At 36.3% G+C, this 22,669-nt stretch overlaps 1 pseudogene; it reads right to left on the bottom strand.

Moving 5' to 3' along the window:
- Window positions 1-1,308: 1,308 nt before the first annotated feature.
- LOC149192059 (putative inactive purple acid phosphatase 28) lies at window positions 1,309-22,324 on the bottom strand (annotated as a pseudogene).
- Window positions 22,325-22,669: the final 345 nt, after the last annotated feature.

Below are 22,669 nucleotides of genomic sequence, written 5' to 3'. Positions count from 1 at the left end.
CAGGGATTGTTATGTTTGATTTGTAGAATTTGGAACAGTGTTTAAAATCTTGTGAACATCTGGTTAAGCTTTAATAAAAAGGAGAATGTAATGAAAAGTTCTCATTATTATTATATATCTCTTTAGGATTTAACTTGAATTAGATGAAGGCATTAGACAGAGTTATAACTATTTAGCTACTTAAGGGTATGTACCAAAATTTGAAATCTCCTCAACTCTTAAGGGTATGTACCAAAATTTGAAATCTACTGAACTCTTAAGGGTATGCACCAAAATTTGAAATCTCCTGAACTCTTAAGGGTATGTACCAAATTTGAAATCTTTGAAATCTACTGAACTCTCAAGGGTATGTACCAAAATTTGAAATCTCCTGAACTCTTAAGGGTATGTACCAAAATTTGAAATCTCCTCAACTGTAACATATAAAGCCTCTTTCTGGAGCTTTCAACCAACCACCAAAGCTTCCTGGAGCACACATCATATATCATATTTAAATTATACATGGAGAATTTAAGTGATGCTTTTCAACCAATCACCAAAGCCTCCAACAACATATTACCAGACCATAAACTATATGGAAAAATTAAATCATGCTTTTCAACCAACCATCAAAGCTTCCAATAGCATATAACAGACCATATGACCATATTTAAACTATATGGAGAATTTAAATTATGAATAAACAGATTAGTAACTAGACTTACATTTAAATTATGCATAAACAGAGTCATAATTCATAACATGTATACATATGTTCCATTTCATCTTTATTAAGTTTATTAAGGGTTTTTTTGGAATTTTTTCATTGGAATTGATGAGGTGATTCTTTGGTTTTTCTGTGCATTTGAACTAATTAGGAGATTTTGTGGGTTTTTTTTTAAATGATTTTTTTGGAACCTGGCAATATATGATGGTTGGTTTTTTAATTTGAACTCCATATATGATGGTTGGTGAGATTTTGTCCAAAATATGTTCTAAAAAGTGAGATTTTTCCTGTGAGATTTTCTTGGTAATTCTCACTTTTCATATGTTCTAAAAATCAAAATATGTTGTTGATTAGGCCCATAGTTGGTATAGTCCTCTTAAGAACATATCACGTGGATTGCTTAAAAAGAACTAAGAACAAAGCTGCCTACCTAAACATGAAAAATAAGTCATTTTGGATTTTGAACTTTTGTGACCGCCATTCTGGATTCTGAACTTTTGTGACTGCCCAAATTCTGAACTTTTGTGACTTCTTAAAATATTACTGGACTAGTGACACACCACTACAGAGCTTGAACTGAACTTTAGCAGACCTACTTTCAACTATTTTCTCTGTAGTGTTTGTTCATCAATTTTAGTAAATGTTGTATCATCTAAGCGTTTCCAAGTTTTTATACTTGTAACACCTTACCATGTTTTTTCACCTTTTTCAAGAGTAGCCATAATCACTTTGGCTCGTCTTGACCATCCTGCTTTTCCATAAGCATGGTAGCAAAATCCACCCCCATAACGCAACCAAATTCCCTGATATTTCCCACAAAAATCATTGACATGGTCGTGACTTGTGAAGGCTGCCTTGATGTCCCCAGTACTTACAAAAGTGCTCAAGAAACCTGAGTTTATGGAAGCACAACCCACTCCTTCCTACATTTCAACCACAATTTCTGAACCTCCAAGGTACCATTCCTCATACAAAGGAATATGGAAAAAGCCAAGAGCTAGAGCTGGATCAGTTTGTGGAGCCCATCCACTTTTATATGTATCCTGCCAACATCAAAATAAAACAAAATATATGCCTACAATGAATCTTTTTAGCCGTCTGATGTCCAAAATATGTTCTAAAATCAACAAGCCTCCAGACAAGAATAATGCAACACTATATAGGTGGCATGTTCCTCTTCAAGACAAAATTTTAGATTTGATAAATCAGGCTGGAGTGGCAGAAATATGTGCTCAAAAAGCATATAAAATACAGTATACCCTTTTAGAAAACCCAGCTGTAATAGTACAGAAACATCTCGGAGCCAAGCCTACTAGTTTTCTTTGATCCACCCATAGCTAGAAATTCCAGGAACAGTGAACTTATCACCGCTATCCAGAAAATAAAGATTGAAAACACTCTTGTTCTCTAGCTCTAAACCCAAAGCACCTTTAACTTCTGTATTATAATTTCCAAAGCCATCAAATGTAAATCTCTGTCTGTCACTTGGATTATCAGAAAGAGGGTTGACCTTGGAAATGGAGTAATCCATGACAAATAAATACAACATCAACTCTTCATGAGTCATGGTAGATTCCTGGTCATGATTACCCAACATTGCTGCCCAAGGAAGCTTGGATTTTATTGCAGGAGCAAATGCAACATCCAAGGTCAATTTCTGGTGCCATTAAAAGTATCTAATGTTTGATCGAGTTTGGATGTTCCATAGGAGAGTTTCAATCCTCAACCCTTCACCAAGAAATTTAAACCTAGAACCTGATAAAGATTAAACCCCACAAACAAACAAAAATAATTTTCACATTTAAATATGTCCTATGCTTTAAATTCACATAAACATGGTGAAGTTTTCCTTCTGTTTGTATATTTTTTAACATCACTTGATAGTCACGTAATTCTAGGGAAAATAGAAAACCATTAAGAAGCATTTGTAAAAGTCAGTTTGCAATAAAAGAACAGGGTGGTTCCATGAAAATAATAAATGAGGGAATTAAACAATTGTCTAGACAAGTCAGTGTAGCTTGACAAAATGACTCTTCCTCCCCTTGAATGTGGCAAAAGATTGTATATTTTTCAACATTACCTGATAGTCACATATGGAAAATATAATACCATTAATCAACATTTTTAAAAGTCAAATCTTGCAATAAAAGAATAGGGTGATTCCATGAAAACAACGAATGAGGGAATTAAAGATTTGTCTAGAAAATTGAATGCAGCTTGACTAAATGAATTTCCTTATCCTTGATTGTGGAAGAAGACACCATAATCAAATTCACCATGAATTCACTGTCCTCTTCAAATACACTTAAAAATGCCTATTATTTTCTAAAACTGGTGATGTGAATGCATTAGAGTACATGCATCACTTTAGAGTAACAATTTAATTGAAGTCTACAGAAAAGAAGAAACAACATAATGAAATCACGTTTTGTATGATGCTTTGTCAATTTTTCTCAATGCCTAAAGAAGCATAAGTAAATTCCCCCTCCTGGCATGCCTGAGAAGGAAGAGTAGGAAATTTTGAATTTATAAAGAAAATGCATGATTCTTTAGATGTTAATATGGACAATATTATGAGGATTCCCTATCCCCCAATTGTAATAGAAAAGTTGTTCCAAATGTTGTTGATGAAGTTCAACCCTTAACAAGTGTAGTGTGAAGGAACCGTTCATGTAGAGTGGTTGAATAAGTTTCTTGTGATGTTATATGACAGATGGATTTTTGTCACACATAAGGCATATACATGAATCATGCTTTGCTTAGACAATGCTCTGTTAGTCTAGGGTTATGTGGTTTTTGGTGTATGGACAGTCGGTAAGGATAAATATTTTTAGAGTTTGCAAGCAATTCCAATAAAGTGGTGATTGCTAGATGTGTTTTTTGCAGAATAGTTGCCAGTATTGAAAGTGTTGCAGTGTAAATGAACACAAATTATCTGCTTTTTTGAATTATATATGATTGAAAAACATGTTGAGTATTAGGAAATAGATAATTGTCTACTTGTTTAACATGAATTTATTGTTATTTTATTTTTCAGGTTTTTGAAGTGTAAAAAATGGTGCAAAAGTGGCGTTTATGCATTGAAGTGTCTTGCTTTCCAAATCCAGGTCGAGCAGTTATTAAATTCATCCTTTACAATATGGCAACAAATCATGCATTTCATGGAAAGAGAGAAGTCTCTGGAATGACGACAAACAATGAGGCATATTACATTGCCCTTATTGAAGGGCTAAAAGAGGCAAAACAACATGATGTCAATGATATTGAAGTCTTCACCAACTCAGAGTTGATATGTAATCAGATGAAAGGCATCTATCGGGTTCGGAAGGACAATTTACAACCTCTTCATAAGGAAGCAATAAATTGGAGTTTTCAATTTCAACATCTTACCATCAATCGCTTTGTACATATTGAAAAGATGTCCATTGATATAATGTCGAGATCATTTTTAAGCACATATGTAGATGTCAAATATGACATAGCATCACCATCCACTGCAACAGAAATCATTGATCACCATCAATATAGATCCCCATTGCGCAAATGGGTTGTTGTTATCATTTTTCTGGGGTCTATCATAGCATGGTTCTTTCACTAAAGAAGAACCTGTTAATGTTTTATTTTTCCCCAACATGCAATGATTACGGTTTTTTGTATGGGAGACAAATTTATGGACAAATGTTATTTATTCCATGTACATGGACAAATGTATTTTGAGAAAAGTAACTGGTTCATGGTTTTGTGATTATCATTAATACATTATGGTGTTGTCGAATCCTTCCAAACACCTTCTTAGATCTTTAATTCTGGAAAGATATTGATATGCTATGTGATTTGTTCGTTGGTTGTTGATCAGTGATGAAAGGTTTCTTTACTATGTTTATAAGGAATTTTTTCTTAATAACACTAGTATTTCTCAATCACCTAGTCACTCTTCCCATCTCCACCTTGAATTTCATCCCAATAGTTTTCCCATATCACAACTCTATTTTGGCTTGACTTCTCTGTATTTCAGATCTTGTGCTTGTGGATTTATCATGATAGTCAAAACCTAGTCTTTTTAAATCAAAGGAAATCTTGCTCATGCTGAGTGTGTCATAAGTAATGAAATATCAATATTTCTCCAAGAAATCACATCCATCATGATGGTATACTATGCTAAATCTCCCATGTGACCACTCCACTTCCTCCAAATCTTGCACTAGTTTTTCCTCTACAAAGGGATTCTTAGATAAAAACTAGAAAATATGCAGTTGGTGTTTTCGCTATTCTTGTAAGAGAGCTAAGAGAATTACTTGCAATTAGCGACAAGAAACAGTACAAGAAACAAAATTCTACATTTCTGTCAAGAATAGAAATTCATTTAGATCCTTTGCATTATTTTATAAAATGTGGATAAATATAGGGTAGTTCTGGTGTTTTGACATTGCTATAAATTATGTCTGAGCCTAAAGAACTTAAATTTTCAAAATTTCGATAATGATCTTAGAGGCATCTTCATAAGCATCACTCTGTTTGTGTGATAAAATAAGCTCTCACATCACAAACACCAAAGAGTGCACGCAATTACATTCAATGATACAACTGGTCCTTTCCGAAAAATGTCCAAGCCATTTAGTTTCGAAGATCATAAATGTTTAACCAAGATGGCAAAAAGCTTATTAAAGAACTTCAAAAATATAATTCTGACTTTGTTATTGTCAAATTAGATTTTCCATTCAAAATAAAAAATTCAGGTATTGTTGAAAGTAATCAAATCCTTTCTGCGATCATTAGAAACCTAAAAATCAATTTGTCTAATGTTGTCCATCTTGTTAACAATTTTGATATGATGTGATAGTTATCAGATCTTATGTTTTACAATATACCAAAAGTTTCATTACAGGATTAAGAAATTGCATCATATATAGCTTCTATTTATATTTCAACCATTCTTCTCATAATAAGCAATGAAAACAATTAAGAGAGAGCAAAGCAAGAAGAATCAAGGGCAACACTAATTTTGCTGTTCATTCTCAAACTATTTGTGAGAAAGTGAAACTAATGGTGAACACAAACCATAAGCATTATGGGTAACACAAATTCTTCCATCATTATCTAAGCGATATAATATTAACACCACAAGCATGATTAATGATAAAACCGTTTCAATGATAGTCCAAGCCATAGAAAGTTAATTACTATTTCAGTTCATGCAATGATTACATAGCAAACACTATCTTACTAGCTTATTACACATGCAAGATTGTATTGCAATCATTAAATATTACAAACTAGTAAACCATCTTATTTCAAATGCTTAGAGATCATTCTAACCTCCCTCAAAATTCAGTTTATAGCGAAAAGCTTACCTTTAAGAAATATGATAGATATGACAATAATAAACATGAACAATCTAACCAGTGCAAGCCACACAACTCCATACTGCCCTATAAAATGCAAGCAACGATCATGCAAATGCAAAACTATTGCAATATCCAACGACTGTAGTGGAGCGATCTTAATTACTTTTATGTCAGAAGCCATGTTCTGATGCATCAGTTCAATTTGTTATAGGTACACAAGATCACCATTAAGTCCAATTTATTGTAGGTACAAAAGATCGTTAGGTCTAGACAGCCCAAATGTAGTAGTAGCAGTCTCATGGCTGCAGTCTGGAAATTCCACTCCGAGGAAGAGGAAAACTCAATTAATGCATCCATAACTTCATTAATTATGTTTCCAGTGCCTATGGAATCCCAGGTGATTTTCTAGTATAATTGCTGACGGAATAACTTTTTAGCCCGGTCCTCTTCCTCTTTCCAGTTCAGTTGCTTAAAGTTTCAGCCATTTCGGATGAGTATATTTGATGATTCTAATCTTAGGTCTGATATTCCAATATGATTTTGAAGGGTATCTGTATGTTATTTCATCGATAATAGTTGTATGTTTGATTCTTCAGAATATTTACAAATTCTAATATGTAACAGTTGATGGGTTTCATGTGGAGGAAACCTTTTTTCTCCCTTGATTAAAATGCGATAAGCAAGTAGTCTTCCAAAGTCCTTCACCAGCTGGGTGGCAAAGAGAAATTTTAATTGAAAAAAACTTTTTATTAATATTTGTGTTCCTTTAATATTTTAATATTTGAAACATGTTACTCTCTATTATTTTCAATATTAATTGCAACGTTGTGGCAATATGTGTTGTAGAGACATATGTGAATATGCCTCTATGTTTCAATTTTTGCATTATTTATAGTTTTTTTAATATTTGTATTTAAAGTTGAGCATGTGGTTTTATTTTTTTTCCCTTAAAATGGCCTTCTTTCAGGGTTACATCCGTGGCTGTACTAGAAATATCAAATATCCCTTCTACTGCATTGACAGTCTTATGAAGCTTTCAAGTATTCATGGTCTTTCTTGGAGAGAAACTACATGTTGATTTCGTAAGTATTGTCATGTTAGTTGTGGTGAGTATTTTGATATGCCTAAGTTAACCCTCTCTCACTAAGTTTCTCACAATGAGAGTGTTGTGTGGTGGGTAGATCTCCAAAAATAGAGACAAACATATTTGTAGCATATAACACTATATCATGTTCTCTTTGATTATAATTTTCCCTGCAACTACTTGTAGTCCCTCTTTGATGATGCGACTGCTGTCATATTTTGGTCTCTAAAGGCATCAGTGTCAGTAACAGGCTGAAATGAATTTGCAACTTGTTTTAAATGATCACCCAAAGTCCTAAAGAAATCTTGTGTAGCTATCCTCTGCCATTCATCCAACTGATTAACAATCTAGAATCCCTAAACACCTGCAACTAAGAAACATTGTTGTTCAAAGCACATTTGAGTAGAAACCTTAATGTCATGAATTCTTCATAGTTGTTCTAGCTCCCAATCCTGTAATCATCTCAACAATTTGATTTCCAAACAGATGAAAATTACTCATAATAGTGCCTTTTTCTGAGGTTCCATCAAAGAACTCCTAAACTTGTATTTTATTGATTACCAAATAAATGATACTACGTGTTACAAAATGCCATGGATTTTAGACAACTGATAGGTCTTCTTAGTCGACTATGAATTTAGGTCAAAAATATAAGCAAATTGAGTGCTTTCTGGTATCTTTTTTCTATGTGTACATAGATAGACAATCAAGTCTAATGGGCTGATTCACTCTGACTTGTTTGACTTGCAAGTCCAAGACATGGAGGCTCTGGCTCCACTCGATATCTTCAGAGCAATGTCAAATTCAAGAGTCCACTTGGACTTGGAAGTTGATGAGTCTTGTAATATCAAGACTCCATTTGTGACTTCCATGGGCATTGAAAAGATGCAATGAAATTGAACGTAAGATTTGTGTTCTGTAGTTCAATGCATATGAATGAGTATGCATTTGAATATAAACAATGTTTCTCTAATTGTTCTCTTCAGATAAAAGGCCCCAAACATAGAAATAACATTAAATTATACTGGGTTGCTCTTATGGACCTAATTTTATAATTTGAACTGTAACTGAAAAATATGGTATGAATCGGCTATCAATCGGGGCTCTATTGCCACTGTTATTAGCCAGCACGGAAACCTGATAAGAGAACTGAAATTTGAAATATGGAAATAGTTCTGAGAATCTGGATACTAAAGCAACCCTAAATTAGGAAATTCACAAGGCAACTAACTGCAGCAAAATTCAACAGTTTTTAAGAGTACTAATAGCAAAGACATGAACATTAGTAACAACAGGGAAATACCAGAGATTTCAATGAGAACTGAACACAGACTTTGAATAACAAAGTAAATGTTAGTGGGAAATAGTTTGCAACTGAACATCATATAACCCAGGAAAAAAGTATGTCAAACAGGTGTCAACTCAGGCCAAATCCAACAGTAGCAGAATACCAGAGATTCAATCAGAACTGAACACAAACTTTGAATGACAGAAGTATATCTTAGTAGGAAATAGTTTATGGCTGAATATCATATTAACCTAGGAAAATAATGTCTCAGGTCAAATCCAAGGCAGTATGGAGGCTGTTTTTGGCCCAAATAATCTCTTCCAAACTAGAGCACACTTCACAAAAAGACCCATCTTAATGCCTAAGAGCCATTTGTAGCTAGAGATCTCACATTTTTTTAGAGAGGTACAATCCTTGATGACTCACCTTATGAGTGGGATATACTAAACATTGAATACAGGTGGAGTTGCAATGGATCTCATGAGTGAGAGATACGTAACTGTGAGCATGCATTAGTAGCTTTGTATGGTAAGAAAAGAAAATAAAAATGCTCCCAAGTATAATGATCATTGGAAGAGCAGGTTGTTTCTAAATATCACAACAATTGCATGTTTTCAATTATAAATAGCATAGAATGGCAAGGCATTCTTAGATCTTGTAAACTTCCTTTTATAGATGACTTTACATCAATAGATGAGCTATGATAAGGGAAATTTTGCAAGATAGATATGGTTTTTGTTAGGCTTGTTTGATTTTTGTAGTTTGAAGTGTCTTTGATTGTTATAGCAGATATTTATGAGATGCTTCATTTTCAATCTCCTAAGCATGGTACAAGTCTATCTATGGCTACTTCTGAAGCCTAGGAAAATTTCTACTTTAGCCAAATTTGACATGTGGGAGTCTTATTCAGGATGTTGGGGTATGGCTGTGTTACACAAAAATATCATCACCGTGACTATTTGCAATCAATATGGGTCTATCATCACTTATACTGTCCTCCTAAGCAAGTCTCAGACCTCAGCTCTTCATGTCAAGCTTTGAAAATGAGAGAAAGATATTAAAAATCAACAAAGCTCTGGTTATGCACTTTCTCTCACTGTTGCCTGCGGTCCCGCACCCCCTGTTCACATTACCTGCGGACCTACCCGCTCTGTCTCTAAAGGAGTGGGTGCGGACCCCTGTGAAAGTAAAAAAGGCACAAGTTTATTCTAAAAAACTCACTTTGGGTTAATTCTAGATGATTCTAGAAGGAATTTTGACGTGGACTGTTCGCTCTTAGGTGGTTCATGCATCCCAAAAGAGAAGGAGCTAATCCCTTGATGAGAGGAGCTATCCCTTCGAAGGAGGGCTTTATCCCTTTGAAGGAGGCCCTAGTAACTTCCCTCCATTGCACTATAAATTAAGGCATTGGGATGGTTGCTAGGGAGGTTAGAAGTTGAACATTTTTGAGGGTAAATGCTGGTGGAATTGAGACTTCCTAGTTAAGCTTGAGAGGAAAGATCACATACCTTTTTGGCTTCATTGGGAAGAGAGTGAAACTTGTCAAAGTAGAGGAGACTTTTTGCTGGACCTTGGGAGGAGCTTGTACAGCATCAAGGCATAGGTTGTAAAGTTCTTCTTTGATTTGAATTAATACAATCAGATTCATTTTTCTCAACAAATTGTCTTATGTCATTTGTTTCATGAATTCCTTGATCATCATGATAAGTATGCTTTATGATATTGGATTTTCAGGTGATATTTAATTTGTGTGCTTTTTTGTGTTTGTAGATTCGCTACAAGGGAGCTCATTTGGATCAGAGCGAGGCTTCCACAAACTTGCATTGGACCCAAGGTAGGCCTAAAACACTTGTTGCCTTTGTTTATAAATTAGATATTTAGAGAAAGATAGTTTTTGATTGGCTTGCTTGTCACTAGATATCATTAGATTCTAGGGAGGTCGATCTTGTCCGCAAGAACAACTCATTCCGTGTGACAAAATGGCGACTCCACTGGGGACTTGATTTCTTGATTTGCTTTACTTTGACCTGAGAAACTGTGTTTTTGTTTCTGTTTTTGGCTTATTGTGTGTGGAATTGGGTAGATTTAGTAGATCTTGGATTATTTTTTGTTTTTCATAACTTTGGGAGAGGACCGCACCCTCGGCTTGCAACACAGTGCGGACCTATCCGCACTTTTGCTTTTCACACAAAGCGGTACCGCACCTGTGTGAATTGCGGGCCTATGGACCCTGTCAAAATTTTGGAAAACTTGAGATTTTCTCTTTCAGCTAGCTTAGTTTTTGTTTAGATGTTATTATCCCCTGCCCAGACCTGCATGTGACTTGTCAAGAACTTTTCTTAGGTTAATTCCATTGGTGTTAGGGTTTTAGGTGAAATTCCTAGAAGCTTTGGTTGTCGGGCTTGGTTTTCATTTTGGTCTTGTAGTAGCTCAGAGCTCAGAAGCTGTAGAAGCCTCAGATCACCTTGGTTTTTACTAGCCTTCTTATGAGTCTGACCATTTGCAAAATTTTCCTTTGTTGAGGAATCCACCTTTTGTTTTCTCTTTGCGAAACTTCGAAAAGACTTGTGTTAAAAGTTTGGATTTCATTTTTAGAAAAGAAAACAAAAATTGGTTGTTTTTTGACTGATTTGTGATTCTGGACAAATTAGTCCTTAGTTTGCTTATAGCTAAGTAAAACATCCTTGAAAAGACATCTTGTAAGCTTTTACTTCAAATAGTTTTTTTATAGTTTATAGATCTCAAGATTAGAATTTTCGATAGTTTTGAGTGTTTTATAAAAATAAAAAAATCTCTTTTGGAAAAAGTTTGTTTTTGTAGTATTTGAGTGTTTGAAAGAAAAAGGGAAATTTTTGTGAAAATAACTAGTTGTCTCGTTTTGAGTGCATTGGAAAGGACAAAAAGCTCTTCTTTTGATTTGTTTGTTAAGAAATATTTGTGTTTACAAGCATTTGCATTCTCAAACTCTTTCCTAGCTAGAAAATCATTGAAGGGAAAAGATTGCTTATCATCTTAAGTGAATTTTTTAGTTATTTCGAGTCGAGTCCTCACACCACAAGTTTCATCTCCGCACCTCTTGACTTAAACAAAAACCAATAAAAATAACGCTTAAAGTAAAATCTATCTAGTAATCTTTTTATTTCTAGGGCTCTATTACACCAACATAGCTTAGGCTAGTGTCTTGGAGTAGGGAGTAATTAACTCTCCAAGACAGTAAAACAAACAAGTAGTTGTATCTTGCGGTAGGAGAAAAATCCAATTGTTGCATCTATGCTATGGGAAAGCTTCTCTTAAAGGAGAAGCACGAGATCGTGTCCGAACCAGTGTGGGAATCAATCCTTCCTCATTGGGAATGACACCAGATATTCACGTATTAAAAACGGTAAACCTCGGATTAACCATTGTCGAGGAGCCCGGGGTCACTTGTTGGTAAACCTTGGATTATGTCAAGGAGCCTTCAAGGGGATTGAGCTTGTTACTCTGCCCTTGCGTGCGTATCGGATCATAGACTGTTCCCCTAGGTATATTTGTTTCCGTTGGTAACCATAGTGACCATATTCTATAGGATTCTTCCTAAGATGACGGTGGAGGGAAGATCCCACTGTACCTGGAGCAGACGTCGGCTAAACTCACTTGGATTTTCTGGGGGGTTCTCTTCATTCGAGAGGGTTTAGTGGAGGAACTTGTGCCAGTCTATTCATTAAGCAGGTTGCCAGGGTAACTGTTCCAACCGCCATTTCTGTATTGAACTCTGCGACGTTGGATTTCATCACCAACTAGTGTTTTCTGTACAGAAAGTTACTATTTGTGTGTGGATTGATCTCATAGATTCTTTAGGCGTGTGATTCAAATTTTTTTGGTTCTTTAGAGTCTTTAGGTGGTTTTCATTGAGATTTTACTTTGTTTTCATGTGAAGTAGTTAAAATATTTAATCGTGGCTGAATTACCGAGGAAGTCTTGTAGACTTCGGGGCCAACCTCCTGAGTTTTCACCGAGCCAGCCTGAAGGATTAAGAGCCCTCGTAACTCCTAGAGACAGTAGAGTTGGGTCACCTGAAGAAGGAGAGTCTTCTTTGGTGGTACATCCTGATTTTCAAGCTCTAGTAGCAGATTATAATCCACAATCTGTGTCTGTTTCCAAAATTACTGGTAGATTTTCATCTACTAGTGATTTAGGTGAGGAACCTGAAATATCCAAACCTTAAACTGAATTTGTTGCTACTCCAACATCGGGATTTACCTCTCCTACTTCTACTGGTCCTGGTTCACCCAGGGTAGAAAGAATAATTACCCAAAATCTTCCTTCTAGACTTATAGCTATTGAAGAACTTGCTACTCCAGAAGAGGAAGGTATCCCTATCCCTAAAAATCAACTTGTTATAGAACTTAGGGAGCGTGAATCAATATTTTACAGTCCACCTAGGAGCAGTGCTTGGTATCTTTCATTGACCAATTTTTTGGAAAACTCGGGACTAAGTGTTTCACCACCTCGTATTCCTTATCACCCAACACCTAGGGGTTACTATCCTCTGTTAAATATGTCAAGACATTCATCCATGTTTTCTCAATCTCCAGAAACCTTTTTGTACGACGGTCCTTCTGTTTCCTCTGGGTATCAGTCACTTACTGGTACTTTTTCGGGAGCATCTCCTCAATCCATTGAATAAGGGTTATTAACTGGAAATAATGGAACTAAGCCATTGAGTGTAGAAGATATTCTCATGATGTCAGGTACTAATCCTAATCCTCAACCTCAAGGTGTCCAGTTATCACCTGGGGGGCAACCTCAAAGTCCTCAATTATCGTGTGGGGGGCAACCTCAAGGTACCCAATTTGTGCCTGGGGGGCAACCTCAAGGACAGTACATACCTACGGGAAAATACGTTCCTCAAGGTCAACCCCAGACTCAATATGTACCTCAGGGTCAACCCCAGTATCAATATGTACCTCAAGGTCAACACCAGTATCAGTACGTGCCTCAGGGTTATCAACCTCAAGGTCAGTACTCGAACCAAGGTTTCCAACCACCTTCCGGTCAATCATATGTTCAAGGAGCTGGAAATGTACCTCTGAATTATCAACCTTAGCCTCAACCTGGTTATGGTCCTCAATATTCTCAACCTGTTATGGGTCCATACCCCGGAATGAACTTAGTGTGGGATCCATCTCAAACTCAATAGGTCTTGCAACCGAATGTACAGTTGTCATCTCAAACTGGACAACTCTTAGTTTCTGGTTTGCCCCAACAACCTGTCTAGTCTACTATTCAAACTTCTGTACCTTCTGTAGTTTCTTAGCCTGGGCCTAGTACGCCTCGTCCTCTGCCTCAAACGGCTACTGCAACTGCTGCAACATCTGTTTAATCTACCCCACCTACTTCTGGAGTATCGACAACTCCAGTTTCTACTATTCCTGTATCAACTCCTCAGACATCTTTACCTCGGTCTGGATCCACAATTCAAAATTTGGTTCAAATTCCTGTAGTACAACCTGGTTCAAGTACGGTTGTCACAATTCAACCTCAATTTACTTATCAACCATACCAGGGACAGTACCAATTCGGTCTTGCTATGCAGTAGCCAGTCTATCAATATCAACCGTACCCTGGGTATACATATCAACAACCTCAACAACCCCAATACGGTCCAGTTAATCCTAGTTTTCCGGGAGGATATAATATCCCAAATGCAATTCCAATTCCTAGTTAGCCTGGATATCCTCCTCCTGGGGCTGGTCTCATGACCTAGAGTTTTAGGGACCCTAATCGTCAGTTACCGTTTATCACAACTTTGGACTTGCTTGATTTGTCACAGCTTACAAACGATCCCATTAACTATCTTCCGTTTTGGCCGCCAATGCTGAATAAGTTGCCTAGTGATATTCCTAAGTTTGAAGGCAAATCAAGAGAGGACCCGTCGAACCATGTGATGACTTATCACCTTTGGTGTGCATCTAATTCCATTTCAGATGATTCAATCCGTTTAAGGCTTTTTTAGTGCACTCTCATTGGTCTTGCGGGCAAATGGTACATTGAGTTACCACGAGCCACTTTTTATAATTTTAGTCAGCTAGCTACTTCATTTTTAACTCATTTTCAGTTGCCTGTCAGATATGACAATGGCACAAAATTACTAACTTCATTAAAGTAGTCAACGTCCACTTACATTTCAGACCACATTCATGAATGGAGACGTCGATGGTGTTTAGTGAAAGTTTTTATTCCGGATTAGATCTTAGCCAAATGGTTTGTAAAATCTTTTTTGCCAAAGATCACTAAAGATGTAGCTAAGGTTGGGTCATTACTAAGGAGCAAGTAATTTCTCAAGCACAGTACCTCGACTTAGTTTATATGTAGTCAGGTACGTTACATGAGAAAATCCCCGATCTTCCTAAGCAAAATCAAATCGCTGCAACTCCTTCAAGGTCTCATGCCGTTGATGGTATGATTGGTACGATTAATACCAAAAGTAAGAAGAAGTCTTCCAAGAATTCTTCTCCTATCATAACCTTGCCAGATTCCCGACAGGAGATTCTTCTGTGGAATTTTCCGTTGATATTCATGTTGTAGAGTAATCTACAGCCAAATCAAAATCCGGTGATAAGAAGAAAGGGAAGAAGAAAAATAAAACAGATAAAAATTCGAAAGAGAAACCAGAAAAAGCGGAATCAAATGATGAGAAACACAAACCTCGTTATCCTTGTCTCATTTGTGATGAAGAGCATTTTACAAGAGACTGCTCTCATCGAGCAGAGGTTGCGAAAATTGTCCAAGGTTCCCAAACGCCTGCTGTTTTGAAGGATCCTTTTCCAAGTCAAGACAGTAAGATGACAGGTTCTTCCTCAAATGCCAACGAAGAACCCATACTGATGATGTCCCATGTTAGGATTGTGACTCAATCGCATGATTATGGAAGTAAAAGTCCTGCTGATGGTAAAGAAGCAGAATCTTCTCATTCTAACCCATCAACCTCAGCTCTCGATTCCAATCCACTACAGATCGCGAAACCTAATCCAGACTTAGTAATCAAACCGCCCACCAAGGGTATACTTCGAAAGTCAGCTTTCAATCCACATGCGAGAGCGGCTCAAAACTATAACATTGTTGAAGATTTGGTTGTTTCACCTTCAGCAATTTCGGCTTTAGAAGTGCTGCAATCATGTCCAACACAGCGTAAATTACTATTGTCAGCTACAGGAGCTGTTGGCGTTCAGGACTCAAACCTTATAATTTTCGATCTAGAAAATAATACACCGCGCTTACCTCATCAAATGGCTTTCCAGATCCCAGTGTTAGTAAAAAAGATACCTTGTTAGAGGACTGTGATTGATGAGGGAGCCTCAACGTGTATTATGTCGATACAATGTTGGAGATCGCTTGGTTCTCCTTCGCTAAATCAATCCCCGACGATTCTAAAGGCCTTTGATGGCCGTGGGTTTCATCCTTTTGGCATTCTACTGGATTTACCTATAGGGGTTGAAGGCAAAACTGTTAATCTAGACGTGGAGGTGGTTGATGCCCCTCTAGATTACAACCTTCTCTTGGGTCGTAGTTGGTCTTACGCTATGAAAACTGCCGTTTCATCGATATTTCGGCTTATAAAATTCCCTCATAATGAAAAGATCATAACTATAGACCAGCTGACTTACTTTTCATCCGACCCAGCCTCTTCTGAAAGTATTCAACATGTCGGCAAACAACTATCCCATATAAGGATGTTGGAGTAGGACTAGTTAAAGATTCTGGTTTACTGGGAACTTTTCATTTTCCTCCTATCAACGCATCATCTTCTACTACAACCATTCATATGATTTCATCAAACACCATTGTTTATGATGATCCTTGGATTGTACCTTCCGAATCTGAGATAGACTCATTTGGTGATGTTATGCCTTTGAGTCCATATGAAATTGCGTATCAGGCCATGCAGTCATTTTCCGACCCATATTCAACCAAAATTGACTTAACGAATGTGGTCCATGAAGAATCACTTTCAATATCAAACTCGGATTCAAATACGTTTTCCGAACTTGTTCACACAGATGAGAAAATTCGTGAAATCCTATGTGTCGATGATTTACCATGGGAAGATCTTCATCATAGATCTTCATTTTTACCCGAGAGTGATCATTTGAAAATGACTTTTCATCAATTTTTACGACTGAATATGTCAAGGAACCTCAGAATCCAATGAAAAATCCTGATTCAAAGTTAAATTTGGGAAACATTTCTTGAACTATTCATATTGATATTTCGGTTAAGCCTGTAATTGTTGAAAACATTCATATAGGTGCCTCGTGTACGAAAGATCAAATTCAAATATATAAGGCCCTATTTCAAGAATTCCACGATTCCTCTCCAAACATACATTGATTTTGCTGATGGTGCTTGTCGTAATACACAGAACATTTCTTCTGCAGCTTGGGTTATCTATTCGCCCTGTGACGAGTTGGTATCTATGCATGGGGTAAGCCTCGGTCAAACAACAAACAACATTGTAGAGTATAGTGCAGTGATTGAGTTATTATCTGAATCTATTTCATTTGGGATTCAGAGTTTGATAATGAGGTTAGATTTTGAACATTTTTGAGGGTAAATGCTGGTGGAATTGAGACTTCCTAGTTAAGCTTGAGAGGAAAGATCACATACCTTTTTGGCTTCATTGGGAAGAGACTGAAACTTGTCAAAGTAGAGGAGACCTCTTGCTGGACCCTGGGAGGAGCTTGTACAGCATCAAGGCATAGGTTTTTAAGTTCTTCTTTGATTTGAATTAATACAATCAGATTCATTTTTCTCAACAAATTGTCTTATGTCATTTGTTTCATGAATTCCTTGATCATCATGATAAGTATGCTTTATGATATTGGCTTTTCAGGTGCTATTTAATTTGTGCGCTTGTTTGTGTTTGCAGATTCACTACAAGGGAGCTCATTTGGATCAAAGGAGCGAGGCTTCCACAAACTTGCATTGGACCCAAGGTAGGCCTAAAACACTTGTTGCCTTTGTTTATAAATTGCATATTTAGAGAAAGATAGTTTTTGATTGGCTTGCTTGTCACTAGATATCATTAGATTCTAGGGAGGTCAATCTTGTCCACAAGAACGACTCATTCCATGTGACAGGTTGGATGAAATTGGTCTTGGCAGTTACAGGCAGATTTTCAAAGAGAATGGTGTTAATGGAGAATATATGGATAGCTTATCAACATTTACCACTGAGCAGATTTTGCGGTTGATGAGGCGGTGTCACGTTAAATGGGGGGATTTTATAACTTTGTGCAATGAACTTCGACATATTAAAGGTTAGTGCCATCTGATATTATGCTTACATGTTAAAATTGCACACTCAGGACTGTTGGTCCTCCATTACTAGTTACTTTCCTTTGTTATTATTGCCAACTACAAAGTGCATCTATGAATGTAAATTTTTTTTATATGTCCGTATTTTAAGCTTGGCTTGATTTGATGATTCTGATTGACCTATGTTTTGGGGCATGTGTTGATTGTTTCACTCCAGTGGCATGCTTGAAAGGTGAGCAAGAAGTTCGTAGGCCTTGGTGGGCACCCTCCTACCTCTCAACAGTTTTTGTTAAGGTTGCAAAGCATAATCGACAGTCTCGAGTTGTGTCATTGAAAGTTGACCCTTGAGACTGGCCAAGAAGATATGCTTGGGAAAATTGATTCACATGGAAAAGGTGTTAACGCATTCGTTTATGTATTATTTTCATCCTTGTTGCAACCTTCATTTTGCTTTCCAAGGAGGCAATTCTCTATTCATGAATCTCAGATGTGTATAGACTCTATAGGGACTTCATGCATGTCATATGTCCCCGAATGTTGAGAACAACATATTTACTATGACATTTCCCAGTGAAGTCTAAGTCAATAGAAATAGTTCATTTTTCATGCTCTTATTTGTTGCATCTTGGATTGTTATTTTGTTGGAGTGGTTCTTAACGTGGAGGTATATGCACACTAGAAATAATGTAATTATGATTTTATTAATACTACAGGAAGAACTTCAACTTATTAGAAGCGAGTTTGATGAACCCATCTCCAAGATGAGAAAATCAAATGGTTAAGCTTTGCATGATATAGTTTGCCACGTTTGCAAATCCATAGCAGACCTGGCCCTTTGTAACCCGTGGGCTTCTTTATATCTTCGACTCTTACAAAAGTCGATGTAAGAACTGACTTTTTATAGGATATCTGTTTAATCAGGGTAAACAGTAAATGATTCTTGTGTTTAGTTTTTCTTCTACTGCATTTTAATCACATTTCTCAATGGTGTTTCATTGCTAAAGTTTTATGCATTGCATTTTCAAAGCTCAAATGAGACCTGGCACTGGTTTTCTAGCCATAGGCTTGAGTATTCCTTTTCCAAAATATGTTAAAGTAGAAACTGAGTTGATATATTGTGTCTAACAATTAAGGTCACCTAATAGTAAATTCTTCTAGACTCTAGTGCAACTGCACTTGAAGCATATTGATATTTCTTGATGGTGTCTCATTGTTGAGGTCAAACATTATTGAGGCTAACTTATTCTTGGTGTATGATACTAAGGAAATTGCACAGATTCATTTGCCTATTTTTCTCCATTAAAGTTTCTCAACAATGAATCTTGTTAACTTTCGATAAACAAATTATAGAACAATAAATCACAAATATAACCTTGTACCACATCCATGAGGGAAACCTTTTGTGAAAAAACTATATGCAAATTACCTTTCAAGTATTTGCAAGTTTTTTCGTCACAGAGGTCAAGTCAAACTCAGTTGGCAGAACATCCAGTTCTGTAGCAGTCCAAGTTATAGAATTGTTATTTCAACATGGAGTTTTTAATACACAGGCTTCACTTTTTCTTCTCATGAATAAGGAGCAGTTAATGTTAATGCCTAGTGCTATTTGAGATGTATCAGTAAAATATTACTAGGTCATACCATGTCCTCTTGTTTGATGTTGTTGCAAGTTGCGAAGTAAAAGTTTTAGATCTAACAGAAAATGATTAGCTACTGTGACAGACTATAAACTATAGCTCCAAATATGTGAGAGTTCGTGTTCATAACTTTACAGACAATGAAAGTCTCTTGTTCAGTGACTGTTCAATTAAATAGCATGCTTACTTTCTCCAGATTTTTACTCTTCATGTGTTTTTCTGCTATTAGTTATCTGGCACTGGCATAGGTTACCAGAGTGCATAATTACTAAGTCATTCAGTGGCTCACGATATTTCTCACAATTTTAGAACATAGCTCTCTTAAAAGAAAAGACTTTTCTTGTCAAAATTTTATGTGAAATTCTAGTTTTTTTCTAAATTCTTGAGTGAGGTGAATCTATTGAATATTCCCATCCAAAATGAATTAAATCTATTACCAACTAAACCTTGGCTCTTGCACTCTAGAGTATACAATCAATAGTGTGCAAATCCGTTACTGAAGCCCTGCAAATGCAGTTGAGGAAGGAGTGGCAGAATGAGCATAAGATGGGAGAAATATTGGTGAAGAATTTATTAGGTGGTTAGAAGCACTGGATTCTAGTTTGTATCATGGTGATTTTGAAGAGGCACAAGAGAACCGTGGAGCTCAAGTCGGGGTAATTGATGTTGATAAATGTAGCTCAAACAAGAACTTCCTGCACAGGCTTCAGTATGAATGCGGAGTGAGTGGTTTTAGACATTATGAGGAATGATGCAGAGGACAAGATGACATAGCGAGACCTACAACAGAGAGCAGAAGAATCTACAAAATCCCAATCCTGCAATCGTCTCAACAATTTGATTTCTAGACAGATGCAAATTACTCACAATAGTGCCTTTTTCTGAGGTTCCATCAAAGAAATCCTAAACTTGTATTTTATTGATTACCAAATGGAGTGGAGCTAAACATAAAAAGTTTAGAAATATAACAGATCGCTAGCAAAAAATTCACTGCAATGGATTTCATTATATTCAATTTATTACAAAATGCTAGAACTATTTCCTCAAGACCGTGGAAGCTGCCACAGTATTGAATAATACTTCCCTTGTGCTTCCAGAGCATCATTTCATTTAATGATGCTTATACAAAAGGTAAATTAATCTATCATAGCTTTATCACTTGCTGTACAGCTGGAAGTCAGAAAACCATGGACTAGATAAAATACAAGCCTTCAACCATGACCATCACTTCCATGATGTGTTTTACAACAAAAAATATTTGTATAGATAAACATTGTGTGCTTGTTAAAAGACCACATTGTGTGCTTGGATGAGAATTGCATGCTTGGAAAAATACCACATTGTGTGCTTGGTTGAGAATTTATGTCTTCCACGTTGAGGTTCAATGCATGGACAATCCTAGTTGGAAGCAGAACTGTAGAACAACCTAAAAAAAGAGAGCATCCAGGCTAAAATTTTGAAAATTAATCAACACCATCATTATCCTAGCAGACCATAAACTATATGTGACCAGGAACATCAACACGCACATATACATGAGCACACAAGATCAAAATAAACACTTTCATCGAACACACAACTAAAAGATAACAATCGACGTTGATTTGGGCACTAGGATAGTTAACACTTTATCACAAGCATAAAAGGATAGAACATCGTTCAGTGAATATCAACAAATCATGAAGAGGGCATGTTCAAAATAACATAACAATCTACTACGCTATCATATACTATTCCATGAAGGCAAAATCAGCTTGATGAAGTCATGAAAATCCAACAAGATCTCTAACTAGAGGCAAGGAATAAAAAATCCAACAACAAAAAACGCAACGATAAGGTTCAAACCTCATTGGCCTTTCACCATCTAACCATAAATTTATAAAGATGTAAAATATAAATATATATAAATATAATAAAAATTGAACCATGAACATAGGTATGAGAACATAGTAACTACATGTTTAAGTATAAAAATCAAACTTGTGGCATGAACATAAATAAGTTAGGAGATTCTATTTGATAGCCAGCATGATGGATAGGGAAAAAATAACAGCGTGAGCATGAACATATTATGAAAAAGGTATTTTCATAACAACATAACAATAGGAAAACATAAATATACTTATCATATGAAAAAGGGCCACCTGACGACGCCATGAAAACCTAGCTTATCTATTCTTTGTGCATACCTCATTGATTCCCACTAGAGTTGAAGTCCTTCCATAGATGATCAGTCAAGGTAGAAGATGATGCTTCTCCACTTATTCTATAGTTACCTAGAAAAGTGTCAAACGTTATTGCAAAGAAATTTTCTAGAGCATCAAGGTATATGTGCACACACAATGAAAGAGTGTCAAATGTACCTAGCATGGCAGGTAAGGTTGGATGGTCTTGCATCTCCCTTTGGTCTTGGGTTATCGCCATGGTTGTGGATTGTTGCATTTCTATAAAAATAAACATACCACATGTTAAAGAATGGTGATGATTAAATTCTTAAATATAAAACCATGAATCTATTGAACACATGAAACTAACCCAGAACCATAGACACTACATTATTTGATTGATGACATCCTCTCTTATTGAGGTATTGAAACTCAAATGGTTCATATTCTGATGGATCAACATTTAAATCAATTTCCAAACCATTGTTTTTTCTACCGCTTCTTCTTTTCTTTGTGGGGCTAAGGAAACTCTTTTTCCTTTTCAAAGATGGATCAAGAGAACCCAATCCAGTTATGAAGTCAAAATCAGTAACGTGCAAATTATTGGCTTCATCCAACATTTTTTTAAGCATACCAGTCAACTGGATTGTCTTCGTCAAAGTAGTAGGAGGGTTATCTAAAATGAGACGCGTATAGCTAAACAACTCTTCCCTTGCCAAATGAAGTGCCTTGGCATCTGCATCAACAACAGTTGTGGCCATAAGAGTAGCATCAACATCTGCATCATGGTTTTGAGGCTCCATATTGATCTCAGGTGGGTCATTGCATATGTTATCTTCTGCATGCTGATGAAGCAATGGATTTGAATTATCCAAGTGGAAATACAACCAATTAACCTTTATGGCATGCTTGCAAATGTTTCCATGGATAGACCATGGACATTCACACGTTATAAAATCCTTACGATACCAGGTGACAAGGTATTTTTTACCTTGATCTGTCTGACTTCTCACCCAATAAGCATGGGTTATGCTCTCATGAGGACAACAATCAGTATCCATAATTTTTCTTGCTCGTTCCACTGATGATTCTAGCTGCTTTTCTCTCTTGTAGTTGTTTAGAAATCATTCTTCTTTTAAGATTTCCTT

Source organism: Pinus tabuliformis, chromosome 2_2 (genome assembly GCF_031772625.1).
Source record: "Pinus tabuliformis cultivar Carrire ecotype Pingquan chromosome 2_2, CPIR1, whole genome shotgun sequence".
In the NCBI taxonomy this organism is placed as follows: Eukaryota; Viridiplantae; Streptophyta; class Pinopsida; order Pinales; family Pinaceae; genus Pinus; species Pinus tabuliformis.
The sequence above is the reverse complement of the archived record's forward strand: the minus strand, read 5'-3'. Positions and strand labels throughout refer to the sequence as shown.